The following is a 15,888-nucleotide window of genomic DNA, read 5'->3' on the forward strand; positions in this document are numbered from 1 at the left end:
TTTACCCAGCTCCATTCAGTTCCACGGAACTTACTCCCTACTAACAACGCTCACGATTTCAGCCATAAGTTGTTTAAAAATGGTACCCCACTTTTCTTAATAAAACAAACTCTAAGCAGAACAGTGGTACCTCGGGTTAAGTACTTAATTCGTTCCGGAGGTTCGTTCTTAACCTGAAACTGTTCTTAACCTGAAGCACCATTTTAGCTAATGGGACCTCCCGCTGCTGCCGCACCGCCACCACGCGATTTCTGTTCTCATCCTGAAGCAAAGTTCTTAACCTGAAGCACTATTTCTGGGTTAGCGGAGTCTGTAACCTGAAGCGTATGTAACCTGAAGCGTATGTAACCCAAGGTACCACTGTATAGGGGCTGCTGCTTGTGTTGCTCACCAACCCCACATACTCCTCATCTCAAGGGCTTTTGACTGGGTGGAATCTATCCCTTAAGCCAGGGATAGAGAACCTGTAACCTTCCAGATGTCTTTGAACTACAACTCCCATCATCCCTGACCATTGACCAAGTTGCCTGGTGTTGCTGGGAGTTGGAGTCCAGGAACATCTAGAGCAGTGTTTCCCAAACTTGAGTCTCCAGCTGTTTTGGGACCACAGTTCCCATCATCCCTGACTACTGGTCCTGCTAGCTAGGGATGATGGGAGTTGTAGTCCCAAAACAACTGGAGACCCAAGTTTTCGAAACACTTATCTAGAGGGCCACAGATGACTCACCTCTGCCTTAAAATGTGGTAATGCCTAGATGAAGGGAAGATGAGTAAACTGTTGGCTTAAATGGTGCACCATGGAACCAGAACAACATGTGGAAGCCATCTCAGAGTTTTCCTGGATCTTTCCCACTAAGTGTGAGGTATTTCCAATTTGGACTGTCCAAAGATTTTTTTAAAACCCACATTTAAAGGGAGAAAGATCTAGAACAATACTGGGATGGGGAAGAGTCATGAGGACATCAACAGAGAAGCCACACAAAACCACCCTTTGCTCTGTTGTGGATAAGCCCCCCAAATTTCTCTCTTTTCTCAGCTGCAAACCCACTGGAGTAGCCAAGTCACAAGCTAGTCCTGCCTCAATATCTGCAAAATGGGGGTGGCTTTGATTCACAGAGGGACAGTGATGAACTGGGGAAGGGCTTTGCATTGCTTTGCATATGAGACAGAGCTTGATAAATCCTTCAAGGCACTAGTCCTTTCTCATAATATGTCAACAGATACCCAGATCTGTTATACAAATCTTTTGGCAAATGCATGCAGACTTTCACCTCCTAAATCTGGGTACATTTCTCATTAAAGTCTTATTGACTTAAACCCCCTTTCATTGCCCAAGCACTTAACAATGTCACGCTTGCAAATTACCAAATATATAAAATGCGCAGGGCTCATTTTGGAGACTGAAGCTAATAACGACAGGGAAAAGATGTCACAGGCTCCAAATCCCCAACGGAGAAAATTTGAGTGTGAATAACATGAGCATGTTGAGTTAATCTCCAGGATGTGGGATTACCATGGGATAAAGGGCATTTCCCCACCAACAGCTGTTCACGTCTGTGCAACGTTATTTGTATATGTAAATTGTTGCTCAAGCCATAATAATTTCAACAGCACACAGAACTGCGTCAACCATGGCCAATGTGTCAATTGTAAGAGCATCTGGCTGAGCGTGTCTGTTCTTCGAAGCAATTGCTGTGAATAGTCACAGCTCAGGATGAGAGACCTATATCTTCACAGTGAGGCAGAATGAAATACACCAAGGACTCCCCCCCACACACACACACTTGTGTTAGTTAGTTTGTTCGTTCCAGAATCCTAACGATAATGAGAGGAGGTTAAGGGGTGATATGATAGCCATGTTCAAATATATAAAAGGATGTCACATAGAGGAGGGAGAAAGGTTGTTTTCTGCTGCTCCAGAGAAGCGGACACGGAGCAATGGATCCAAACTACAAGAAAGAAGATTCCACCTTAACATTAGGAAGAACTTCCTGACAGTAAGAGCTGTTCGACAGTGGAATTTGCTGCCAAGGAGTGTGGTGGAGTCTCCTTCTTTGGAGGTCTTTAAGCAGAGGCTTGACAACCATATGTCAGGAGTGCTCTGATGGTGTTTCCTGCTTGGCAGGGGGTTGGACTCGATGGCCCTTGTGGTCTCTTCCAACTCTATGATTCTATGATTCTATGCTCAGAAAAAAGTCCTGCTGGGCATTACTCCCAGGTAAGTGGAGTTAGGTTGCAATCCTAAACCCACATATCCTGGAAGCTTACCCACATAATTCAATAAGACTCACCTCTGAGTAGACATGTTTGTTATACCTGAAGGAGCATCTCCACTCCCATCGTCCATCCCAGACACTGAGGTCCACCTCCGAGGGCCTTCTGACGGTTCCCTCACTGTGAGAAGCAAGGTTACAGGGAACCAGGCAGAGGGCCTTCTTGGTGGTGGTGCCCGCCCTGTGGAACGCCCTCCCATCGGATGTCAAGGAAATGAGCAACTATCTGACTTTTAGAAGACATCTGAAAGCAGCCCTGTTCAGGGAAAATTTTAATGTTTGACTTTTTATCATGTTTTTAATATTCTGTTGGGAGCCGCCCAGAGTAGCTGGGGACACCCAGCCAGATGGGCAGGGTATACCGTATTTTTCGCTCTATAAGACGCACCTTTTCCCTCCTAAAAAGTAATGGGAAATGTGTGTGCGTCTTATGGAGCGAATGCAGGCTGCGCAGCTATCCCAGAAGCCAGAACAGCAAGAGGGATTGCTGCTTTCACTGCACAGTGATCCCTCTTGCTGTTCTGGCTTCTGGGATAGCCGCATGAAGCCTCTTTAGGGCAGGTGGAACATTCTTCCCGCTGCCCTGAAGAGGCTTTGTGTTGCTTTCACTGAAGCCAGAACAGCGCAGCGATCCCTCTTGCTGTTCTGGCTTCTGGGATTCAAAATATTTTTATTCTTGTTTTCCTCCTCCCAAAACTAGGTACATCTTATGTTCTGGTGCATCTTATAGAGCGAAAAATATGGTTAATAATAATAATAATAATTGTTGTTGTTGTTGTTAGTTGATTTGTTTGTTGCCTATCCTTTGCCCTAAGGTCTCAGGTCTATCCCAACTAAAAATCAGGAAGAACTTTCTGACAGTAAGAGCTGTTTGACAGTGGTACGGTCTCCCTCGGAAGGTTGTGGACTCTCCTTCTCCGGATTGGGACAGTTTGGTGTGGCCCAAACTCTACACCTGACCCAGGTTCAAGATGGGTGGTACTTGGGCAGCAGACCTCCCTGTGGTGCTCCAGATTCCACACACTCAGGTGGCCATGCTCCAGACGGAAGTTCGATTCCTGCGGACGTCTGCCACAGCAGCTGCTGCTGGCGAGTTCTGGCTGAAAAAAAAGCCCTAAATATACTATTTAGCTCAGAGAGGCTTCCAGCTTGACTTGCACACCTCTCTTTGCCCCATGATGTGGATATCAGGGATGGGCTTGCCCTCTCTTGCAAACTCGAAAGATGCAGATAAGAGACAGGGCTCCTTTCCCTTGCTGCAAACTCATTTCAGCCGCAGACTCGTGCAAGCCAACCCACTTTTGACACTGAATTGACATCTGGATGGGAAAGGAGTTCCTGTTGAAGATCTAACCAGAGCCTCCCGTCGTCAGATTCCTGGGCTTAGGTGTGTTCCCCGTCCACACCTGTCAAGCTGCTATTTTCAGTAGCTGGCTAATCCATTGTTCCCTGCCCCTGGGTGTCAAGCAAGTTGCTCATGCATTAGCCTTTGGACTGTCAATTTGGCACGAATGACATCTTTTTGGTTTTATTTTTAGAGACGTGACAGTGAGGATGTGTCACAACTTGCTGTGGTTGTGATCGCATCTGAAGTGAATGTGCAATTAATCCTGTCTATCATCACCTCCTCCATGCTCCCCTTTCTCCAGCGATTGTGCATATGCACATGTACCATACCAACAAGCAGAATAAGGTAAAGGTAAAGGACCCCTGACAATTAAGTCCAGTTGTGAACGACTCTGGGGTTGAGGCGCTCATCTCACTTTACTGGCCAAGGGAGCCAGTGTACAGCTTCCGGGTCATGCGGCCAGCATGACTAAGCCACTTCTGGTGAAACCAGAGCAGCGCATGGAAACACCGTTTACCTTCCTGCCGGAGTGGTACCTATTTATCTACTTGCACTTTGACATGCTTTCAAAGGTTGGCTAGGTTGGCAGGAGCAGGGACCGAGCAACGGGAGCTCATGCCGGGGATTTGAACCGCCAACCTTCTGATCGGCAAGTCCTAGGCTCTGTGGTTTAACCCACAGTGCCACCCGCGTCCCTCTATCACATCCTTATAAGCAGCTTAATCCTGAGGCTACGCCACCACTTGCGAACAATTGTAGCTCTACAGAAGAGCAGTAGGAGTCCTGGGCACCCCACTGTCAAGTCCATAGGGACGCAGAGAAAAACATCCTAATGAGTTTTGCCTTCTGTTGTGTGTGTTTAAAAGATCTTCTCTTTTTCATTCTCATGCCAATGCCTATCAAGTCTTAACCTTGGCTGGGCTAAGGGCAATAAGATGAAAGTATTTGCACAATGTGGACATTATCCAGCCTACAAGGTGCAAACATTTCTCTGCTGAAAATAGGGTGTCCTATTATTATTATTATTATTATTATTATTATTATTATTCCCTGCCCATCTGACTGGGTTGCCCCAGCCACTCTGGGTAGCTTCCAACATATATAAAAACATAATAAAACATTGAACAATTTCCCTATACAGCAGGCATAGGCAAACTCCAGATGTTTTGAGACTACAATTCCCATCATCCTTGACCACTGGTCCTGTTACTTAGGGATGATGGGAGTTGTAGTCCCAAAACATCTGGAGAGCTGAGTTTGCCTATGCCTGCTATACAGAGCTGCCTTCAGATGTCTTCTAAAGGTTGTATAGTTACTTTTCTCCTTGGCTTGGGGGTCGTACAACTCCATGCCCTCCAACATTTATCTGATGGAAATAGGGACGTCCTAAGAAAAAGTGGGACATTCTGGGATCAAATCAGAACCGGGACAGCATCATTAAATCCAGGACTGTCCCTGGAAAATAGGGACACTTGGAGGGTCTGTCCCATTCATTTCCACGGAGGAGTAAATTACATGTTTTGATCTCTCCCACTGGAATAAATGGCAGTTTAAAGTACATTGGCTGCCGAGTAGGCTCTCCAGATTCCACTGAACTCTGACCTGGGCTTGGAGCTTCCAATCTCTCAAAACAAACTTTTATTGTAAGCACAACCCAATAATGTGGATTGAGCAAGACGCATTTCCTCGCCACTGTTTTCCTCCAGCAGATACCACTTAAGTCTGCCCTGCTGACACCGACACCACAGCCCTGTATTAAAATAGATGTTAGCTAACTCAGATCTAAAGACTCCGGGCAGTTAAATATGTTTGAAAGAAATCACCCTGTACAACTATGAAATATGAATTGATCAAAGGAGTTTGAAGAATTGTTGCATCACTGAGCATCACCTTAGGCACAAAGATTTTCAATTACCGTATTTTTCGCTCTATAACACGCACCCGACCATAACACGCACGTAGTTTTTAGAGGAGGAAAATCCGTAGGCATGCCACCCGTAGGCATTTCCCCCATAACACGCACAGACATTTCCCCTTACTTTCTAGGAGGAAAAAAGTGAGTGTTGTGGTGCAAAAAATATGGTAAATGCCAGCTCACATGCTAAGATGGCAGCACAGTAGAGAAGTTTAGAAAAGAAAAGAAAAACAAATTAAGTTCATACAAATGTGAAGAAGTAGCTTCTAAACACTCCAAAAACTAACACCAATGGGACTTCAGCAGACATATATTAAGTACAAAGTCACCTTTTTATGCTCACTAAAAGATATATAATCCGGAAAATACTTTTGAGCACGTAGCCCATAATGTTTTATTTAAAGGAAGGGTTTATACATGGTAAAGAAGTAGCTATGAAAATTTTCAAAGAGGCAGCCATGTTTCTCTGACCGTTGTACCCAAAACAGCAATAGGTCATGTGCCACCTTAAATAATTATCAAATTTATTGTGGCACAAAGTGTCAGGGATTATTGGCCACTGGGGAAGAAATGGAGGCAGTGAGAGATTTTACTTTCTTGGGCTCCATGATCACTGCAGATGGTGACAGCAGCCACGAAATTAAAAGATGCCTGCTTCTTGGGAGAAAAGCAATGACAAACCTAGACAGCATCTTAAAAAGCAGAGGCATCACCTTGCCGACAAAGGTCCGTATAGTTAAAGCTATGGTTTTCCCAGTAGTGATGTATGGAAGTGAGAGCTGGACCATAAAGAAGGCTGATCGCCGAAGAATTGATGCGTTTGAATTATAATGCTGGAGGAGACTCTTGAGAGTCCCGTGGACTACAAGAAGATCAAACCTATCCATTCTGAAGGAAATCAGCCCTGAGTGCTCACTGGAAGGACAGATCCTGAAGCTGAGACTCCAATACTTTGGCCACCTCATGAGAATAGAAGACTCCCTGGAAAAGACCCTGATGTTGGGAAAGATGGAGGGCACAAGGAGAAGGGGACAGCAGAGGATGAGATGGTTAGATGGTGTTCTCGAAGCTACCAGCATGAGTTTGACCAAACTGCGGGAGGCAGTGGAAGACAGAAGTGCCTGGCGTGCTCTGGTCCATGGGGTCACGAAGAGTCGGACACGACTAAACGACTAAACAACAACATATCATGAAGTGTTGTCCCTTCAATCAGCAGATCTCTCTCTCTCTCTCTCTCTCTCTCACACACACACACACACACACACACACACACAATGAGGAAGAGCAAACCATTGTCTCAATTCAGGTCCAACTGAATAGAATCAAACCATGTTAATTTGTACCTGCTGGACAGCTCAGTTGGTTAGGGCATGGTGCTGATAATACCAAGGCCGCAAGTTTGATCTAGTTGCATATTCTTACATTGCAGGGGGTTGGACTAGATGATCGTCAGGGTCCCTTCCAACTCTGTGATTCTATCATTCTAATATTCTTATGTAAATTGGTGGCTCATCTATGTATAGCTGCTGAAATCTATCTGAAACACTTTGAGGTGGAGAGGAGGGGCCATGACAAATAAAAGTGGATAGATGTGTCCACTGGTCATTTTAAACCCTATTTCCATTTCAAGGCTAGGCAATCACATCTGCTTGTATTAGCATTTTAATAGATGAAAGCATTCCCAGACTGGTTCCACTGAGCACTGACTTCAACTCAGTTTCTAGTTTCTAATCGGATTGGAGCTGTCCCCAGTTTAAGGCGGCCAACAGTGAAAATGGAAGGAATCAATGGAAAACAACTGCAAGAATTAAAGCAACTGGCACCAAGGTAAAAAAGTGGGGGGGGGAGTGTAAAGGACCCCTGGATGGTTTAGTCCAGTCAAAGGCGACTATGGGGTTGCGGCGCTCATCTCACTTTTCAGGCCGAGGGAGCCGCTGTTTGTCCACAGACAACTTTCCCAGTCATGTGGCCAGCATGACTAAACTGCTTCTGGCACAACAGAACACCGTGACAAGTGCCAGGGCTCACGAAAATGCCATTTACCTTCCCGCCACAGTGTTACCTATTTATCTACTTGCACTGGCGTGCTTTTGAACTGCTAGGTTGGCAGGAGCTGGGACAGAGCAATGGGAGCTCACCCCGTCACAGGGATTCAAACCGCCGACCTGCAGATCAGCAAGCCCAAGAGGCTCAGTGGTTTAGACCACAGCGTCACTGGTTCCTACAAACTGGAACACACCTCTTGGTACCCTGGTCATTAACACCTGAGATGTGCATTTTCAGGGGCCACCCTATTCTACGATTGCAATCTGCTTTATTAATTTTTTTAATATTGAATTTTGAATTGTAACACTCTGTGGGACCTTGCTACTGAAAGGCAAGTAATAAATGCAAGAAATGGGGAGCCACTACAGAGAAGGCCCATTCCCGTGTTGCCACCCTCCGGACCACACGCCGAGGAGTAACACGAAGAAGGGATTCAGATGATGAAGGCAGAGTCTGGGATGGTTTATATGGAGAGAGGGGGTCATTGAAAATAAATGAATTCTGGGTTGGCTTGATTGATGATCAAAATCCCAGATGAATAAGACTCTGCCACGTGAGTCTGCCTTCTTTTTGAAGATACGATGATATCTTTATTGTCATTCTCCCATACAGAAGAATGACATTGAAAAATCTACATAAGACATTCAACCCCCCCTAAAAACTCTGAAACACCATTATAAAATACAATATACTCCTATAGAGACTCCTTATACAGTGGTACCTCGGGTCAAGTACTTAATTCGTTCCAGAGGTCTGTTCTTAACCGGAAACTGTTCTTAACCTGAATCACCACTTTAGCTAATGGGGCCTCCTGCTGCTGCCGTGCCGCCGGAGCCCGATTTCTGTTCTCATCCTGAAGCAAAGTTCTTAACCCAAGGTAATATTTCTGGGTTAGCGGAATCTGTAACCTGAAGCGTATGTAACCCAGGGTACCACTGTACTGCGTTTAAAACCAGAGTTGCATTTGGGTAGAAACTGCTTCTCAGGTGGCTAGTCCTAGTCTTTATAACCCTGTACCTTCTTCCAGAAGGCAGAAGCTGAAAAAGATCATTTCCGGGGTGCGCACTATCCTGCACTATCTCTGCAGCTTTCTTATGGCACCTGGAAGCATAGATTTAGTCCAAGGTGGGAAGAGTGCACCCAATTATTCTCTCCGCAGTCTTTCCAATCCTGGACAGCATTGTTTTTTCCCTGACTGTGCAGCTCCCAAACCACACACAGAGACCATAAGTTAATACACTCTCCACAGTACAATGGTAAAATGCCATCAACAGGTCCTTTGAGAGATTGTTTTTCCGGAGGATTCTAAGAAAATCTAACCTCTGCTGTGCTCTCTTCATCAGGTCTTTGCTGTTTTCTCCCCAGGTTAGAATGCAGTAATATATGCAGGCTCTGGGAAGGCATTCACACAACCTTTGTGCACGCCATAAACAAAAGGGGGGAGGAAGTGTCATATTGCACTCCGGTTCCCGTGGTTGTCTGTGCTTTAAAAACATGGTGCATGAATCAATCAATCGCACGATATAGATCGACTTTGCTGCTGCTCAGAGGGCGGGGCACGCGATTCCGAGGAGAACCCTAGATCTCCTCAGCTATAACCACTAGGAGGCAACCTCTCCCCTTTCTTGCGACCGAAGCGCGGGTGGGGAGGGTGTGTGGAGAGAGAATCACCCTGCTCTTGAATGCTCAGATGGCAGCATTCAAAGGGGGGCGGGCGAGAGGCGAGAGCGAGCGAGCGAACGAGCGGGGAATACTGGAAACACGAAGGTGGTGTCAAGATTCCGCCCGAGGGAGCGCGGCATTCCGACGCGACGGTCCTGCAGGATTCCTGGCGAGGACCCAGCCGTGCGTCTCGCGGAGCGCAGGGCGTGAGCGCAAAGAGGCGCTCCCTTCTTTTGGATGGCGGGCGGGCGGGCGGCTCCCCTTTGCAAATGTGCCCGGCGGAATTGCACCATCGGAGCGGGCTCCCTGCAGGGGGTGGGGACCCGAGGGCGCTTCCTTAAACAGGCACCAGAAGGAGCGGGCGGAGGCAGGCCAGGCACGCCGCGATCCTCCTTCCTCCTGGGCGGCTGCCGTCGCTGCTGCTGCTGCTGCTGCTGGATTTGCTGCTGTCGCTGCTGCCGTCGCCCAGCCCTGCCCAGCCCAGCTGCAGCTCGGGCTTCTCTGCATGTGTCATCGAACACGTGGGGCTCTTTTTGCGCCGCGGAAACTTTCGAGGGATACTTGCTTCCAACTTGGACTCGCGCACGGCGACATCGGAATGGGGAGGCGCGGGAGAGAGAGAGAGAGAGAGAGCTCTTAGATCTACTGCACCGATCCAGACGCCTCTTTCCTGGACGTGATCGCCTCGCTGCCTTCCCTTTCTGCTGGCGCTTGGAATTGCGCTCCTGCGTCGTGCAACCACGTCTGGACGCGCCAACCCGCTTCTTCCTCCCTTGGCCTCTTCTTCACGTGTGGGAAATGTGGCATGCGTGTCTTTGGAAGGAATGGGCTCTGGGTGTTGGGGTTTTGCTGCTGTTGTGTGTTTTTTTTAGCCCAAGTGGCGAACCTCGCCCTCCCTGCACCTCCCTCCCTTAGTTCCTTCCTGGGTCCGCTTCATAGTTTCGAGAAGATCTGGAAGGCCAGGAGATCCACTTGGTTTGCTTCCACCACTCCCGGACCTAAGGTAAGCGGCGAGGGCTGGGGTGGAGGGACAAGAGAGCAACTCCGCCAGCGTGTTTTGCGTGCGCGTGTCAACTTTTCAGCTGCGTGCGCTTCGAGACTAGGCGGTCGCTGTCACCGCCCCGTCGGTCCGTTTCTTCGCAGCAGACGGCGATTAGGGAGACCGGGTCCCTTGCGAAGGGTTGGGCGATCAAGCGTGCGCACGTTCCGACGACCGGGGCGTGAGGAGCCGCGATCGAGGACCGGTGTCTCGTCGGAATGCTCAGGGAGTGCTCGGCGAACCCACCGCGGACGCGGGTCCTCCTTTCAGAATTAAAAGGACACCAACACACGCCCCTCTCGGACTCTGTCGCAAGAGTGCTCTGCTTTGGAGAGCTGCCCGTGCCAATTCAATTTCGCCCCGAACGCGTTTCCTAAACAGGGAGCTAGCTAGTTAAAAATTAACACGCGTTTGAAACAAACCGAAACGAAAACAGAGTTGACCCCCATAACATCAGTGAGTGGCGCGCGGCTGGAGTTTGACTCAAGTTCTCCAGAAATATCTGGAGTTGGGTCTATTTGTTTTTCTGGCTTGACTATCTTTCAATCATTTTTTTTTTAAAAAAAAGAACAAAAATGTCCCAAGTCCTCATGAAGGTGCGTCACGTGTGAACGATCGACGGCGGGTGAAATGGGGAGTTTGGGGCTGGGTCTTTGCGGGCGAGATGAGAAGTTTCTGCCTTCAACTGGCCTACAAAGTCCCATTTCTCGGCTCCCAAGTCTGCGCTCTTGTCTGCTGCCAACCTGAGGTCCTCTACCTTCAGCGGCTGAAAGTTTTAAACGTGGGGAGGTTCCTAATATTACAGGCCGGGGTGAGGGGGGGGAGAGAGAGATCTACTGCCTCTTTGCAGATGCAGATCCCCAAACGAGATCTCCCCTTGCTTCCACCCTCCAAAGCTGGCAATGGCTTGGCGGGTGTTTCTTCTCCAACCACGCTAACACAGTTTGGGGCAGGGCATATTGATCAAGGACACGATCCAGTCACCGTGGAGCACTTTTAAGAGCACTTTGGTTTGAGTGAGAAAACTAAGCTGTCTGATGCTCAGTGGGTTTCCACTGCGCTTCGTTTTGACTCTAGTTTTAGCAAATGGCCGCAGTTGTAGTGACCGGTTCCAAACCGACACTGAAATCAGAGAAAGTATAGGAACAGATGCCAACATTTCAGAGGTTACACTTAAAACGTTTTAAAAAATATATTAAATTAAACTTGGTCAGAGACCAGACTTGCTTCTTGCCCTGTAATTTGCTATTTAAAATATTAAGTACAGTACCAACAGAGTGTCGCTGTCAATTGAAAGTTCGACGTTGTTTTCCGCTGAAACTGATTTCGCAGGCCCACGAGGAAAGATATTTATGTCTCCTCAATCTGCAAGTCATGCTAATCAAATCTGGTTGAAGGCCTTCATCTCTTTACCTATGCTTTTTTACTCTCTCTTTTAAAGAAACTCTTCTCCATATATATATATATATATATATATATATATATATATATATATATGAAAATAGAGATTAATTACTGCACATGTTGCCTTCATATAGTTCTTTTGGCTAAAAGCACAAATCAGCTGATGATCTGCACTTTTACGCCCAGAAAAATTAGGCCATCGTAACTTTATATACTGCCTGCGACAATGAATATCTTTTTGCTTACATACATATATAACATAAGTATTTTTAAAACGAAAAACCTAAAAAAGTTAAATTGCTTATTTTAAAGATTGTCTTCTTTTTTTTAAGGTTGTCTTTTATCATTTCTATTAAGAACATAAAGACAACTTTTTAAAAATATGCGGCCTGTATTCATAATGATGGTGGCTGTTTCATTTAGGTATGTTTGTGTATCTGGTGCAATTTGGAAAATCTTTTCGCTGAAATGAAGTTACAGGCAACACTTCATCGCTAGGGAGCAAAGGGAAAAGCTGAGTCCATGTGTGTTACGCAGAAGTAAGCCTCTCTGAGTTCAGTAGGGAATAAGTAATTGTGCGTACGACAGTAGCATTTAAAAGCCTCTCTCCGAATTTAAACCCTGAAGCAAAAGCTCTAAATCAGCACAATTAATAATTCTTACCATAACTAATGTGGTCATTATGGTATACTTCTCCAAAGTCCCATGACATGTAACTTATAGATTGCTCTTTTCTACATAAACAGGTAGATAGATTGATAAATAAATAAATTTCCTCAGCCTGGGAGTATTCCCTCACCCCACCCGCCTCTTCAGTTAAATATTTCAATTTCCTGCAGATTTATTCTAAAACAATCTTGATGATTTTTCATTTTCTCCTATATCTTTATGAGCAGTGGGAAAAAATCCTGGCCCAATTCCCCCAGATCTGAACTCGCATGTTCAGATTACGCAACCGATGAAATTTGTAGCCAGCCTTTGCTAATTAGATTTAATCTGGTGCGTTATGAATTCATCCACACCCCAATTCATGAATAAAACAAAATTAACGTTTCCCCAGCTTTTTCAAAACTAGTCCTCCTGTTTGGCCTTTGCTTACCGTGTGTGTGCAGCTGTTAATCTATTGTAGACCCACATATCTTTGGGTAAATATATATTTTTTCCAAGTCCTACGCAGTTCAAGAGAGCCATTTATTGTTGTTGTTATTATTATTATTTGCTAGGAAACGGTTTATAAATGTAAATAATAAATAATATGAACAAGTTAGTTTGAAAAGGCTTTTAAAAACCCATTGGGAGCTTGGGATATGATACTAAGAGTGTCCCATCTTCTGCCCCCCCCCTACCATAAGGCAGAATTCCAGCCAAAGAGCCATAAACCTATAGAACGTCCTCTTTAATTAAGAGACCACCAATGTGACCTTAAGTGGACACGTTTGGAAGACTAGGCCATTGAAAACACAGCAATTTATTTCCAAGTGACACTTCGCCTTTAGGATCAAGGTGCCAGTTTTTGATCCACAGGCTGGAATTTAACGTTCTTGTAACGAAATCATGCCAAATGATTCAAAAGCTCTAGGTTCAGGTAGGCAGCCATTGTTGGTCTGACACAGTCGAAATATATATAAAAAATTGTTCAGTAGCACCTTAGAGACCAACTAAGTTTGTTCTTGGTACAGTGGTGCCTCAGGTTACATACGCTTCAGGTTACGTACGCTTCAGGTTACACACTCCGCTAACCCAGAAATAGTGCTTCAGGTTAAGAACTTTGCTTGAGGATGAGAACAGAAATCGGACTCCGGCGGCGCAGCAGCAGGAGGAGGCCCCATCAGCTAAAGTGATGCTTCAGGTTAAGAACAGTTTCAGGTTAAGAACGGACCTCCGGAACGAATTAAGTACTTAACCTGAGGTACCACTGTATACGCTTTCTTGTGCAGACACACTTCTTCAGATAACAGATTCAAAAGCTGACTTGGATACAATTTCTACGCTGTTTCTTTGGGCTTCCAAAGAGCTCCATTTTTTTGCAACTGTTTGTTTCAAGTAACTTCTTCTAAGATACAAACCTTTTACAGTATAACTTGCCATTACAGTGGCACCTCTGGTTACATACGCTTCAGGTTACAGACTCCGCTAACCCAGAAATAGTACCTCGGGTTAAGAACTTTGCTTCAGGATGAGAACAGAAATTGTGCTCCGGCAGCACGGCAGCAGCAGGAGGCCCCACTAGCTAAAGTGGTGCTTCAGGTTAAGAACAGTTTCAGGTTAAGAATGGATCTCTGGAACGAATTAAGTACTTAACCCAAGGTAGCACTGTATATCATTACCTTTTTCAGATAAAGAATGCCAAATTGCTTGTAAAAAATTGCCGTATACCTGGTAGCTGGATGTGGCAGATACATGCTTGGAAGAAAAACCCCACTTTAGTCAATGGGACTTGATTCTGAGTAAACTGCCACAGAACGGCAGGCGTGAAGCCCAATTCTATGCATTTTTATTTGGAAACTCCCACCGAGTTCTGTAGGGCAAGATGCTGTCAGCTGCATTTTGGCTGCAATTCTAACCCTCTTGCCTTGAAGTAAACACCCTAAAAATTCAACAGGACTTGAGTAGACATGGTTAAAATTGTGCTATTCCTTTGGAATGAGCCCCACTGAATTTATTCAGAAGTTAATAGGCTGGAATGACATTGAAAACATTGCTAGCTAATATATGTTTTCGTCCAGACCCAGCGATATAGGTTTGTTCTTGTTCAGTTGCCTGTCTTGGACATCACTGGACTGAAAGGCAGCGGGGAAATTTACTTAAATAAATAAAAATATATACCAAAGCTAAAGCCACTCTGTTCCAGAGTGGTCTGGAAATCTGTATCTTATGATTAAATTATTTCACGCAAGTCATCTTACAGACTGCAACCCAAACTTATTTTCAAAGCCGTTATCGGCATACTTTAGCGACATGATAAATCTGGTTGAAATAACGTGTGTTCGCTCAGAGGGTCAATGCGCAGAGTTGCATACCGCAAACTTATTGCAAAAGGGTCGCCTAATATGGCCTATGCAAGGATACATTCCAATGTGTATGAAATGTCGACTATTTCCATTCACAGGGCCCCCAGCCTCTCCCCGTTGTATGGACTAGGCATACTGGAATATGACAGGGACTTTTGCTGCTGTCTGAAATAGCCAGACAGCCTCGTAGCAAAATCGTAATAATAATTTCAACTTTTAAAAATCTGTTTCTCTTGCTTTCTTTCCCCTGATTTAAGTTTTGTTGCTTAACGCATAAGTGTTGCAGATGTGCAGAAAGGCGGCGGGGGGGGGGTGTCAGAGAGAAAACAATACGAACTTTGGACACTCTTGCCGAAACACTTCCAGAAGTGTGGTTGATAAATTCTCTTTAAATCTATAAGATTTAACATTTATTACATTAGGAATTCTGTTTGGTTTGTGCTGTGGTCACAGAAAGGGGAAATATGCCATGGATTGGGCTATTGATCATTATTATTATTATTATTATTATTATTATTATTATTATTATTACTATTATTATTATTACTCAACAAAATAAGGACGTGATGCAGCACACAGTTACCTGTGTTTAAGTTCCTGTTAAAATCGCCTGCACCAAACAGTAGGATCACCAAGGCAAGGTACTGTAAACCACCCTGTGTGGTACATATATTTAATACAGAACACAGTTGTACTTTGGTTGCCAAACGCCTTGGAACTTCTACGTTTCGGCTCCCAAATGATCGAAACCTGGAAGTGAGTGTTCCAGCTTTCGAACGATTTTTGGAAGCCAAATGTCCAGCACGGCTTCCGATTGGCTGCAGGACACTCTTGTGTCCAATCAGAAGCCGCGTCTTGGTTTTCAAACGGTTCCGGAAATCGAACGGACTCCCGGAATGCATTCTGTTCAAGAACCAAGGTACAAATGTAGAATAACCAATAACTGGGTAGTGGTCCGGGGCTCCGCTCTGCAGAATGAGCAGGAGACATCCTCCTCCCCTCTCACCACATATGAAACAAGTCATTTAGGAACATTACCATCTGAGGAGGGGGAATCCTGACACCCAGAGTCGAAAATTTCCTAAGTGCATGACAGACACCAGACCAGAATTCTGTTTTGTGCAGGTTAAGAATGGACCTCTGGAACAAATTAAGTACATAACCAGAGGTACCACTGTATTATCTTCAGT

The 15,888-nt window shown here is 45.5% G+C and overlaps 1 long non-coding RNA gene across 1 annotated transcript in view; it reads left to right on the forward strand.

The window, feature by feature from the left end:
* The first annotated feature begins 8,191 nt into the window (after nucleotides 1–8,191).
* The window catches only part of LOC309526643, a 50,310-nt gene continuing 42,613 nt past the window's right edge, over nucleotides 8,192–15,888 (forward strand). Inside the window, exon 1 of the long non-coding RNA XR_014216775.1 lies at nucleotides 8,192–10,247. This is a non-coding gene — a long non-coding RNA (uncharacterized lncRNA). The remainder of the gene's footprint in view (nucleotides 10,248–15,888) is intronic.

The sequence above is a fragment of the Podarcis vaucheri genome, assembly GCF_965113315.1.
Source record: "Podarcis vaucheri genome assembly, chromosome: 2".
NCBI classification, from domain to species: domain Eukaryota; kingdom Metazoa; phylum Chordata; class Lepidosauria; order Squamata; family Lacertidae; genus Podarcis; species Podarcis vaucheri.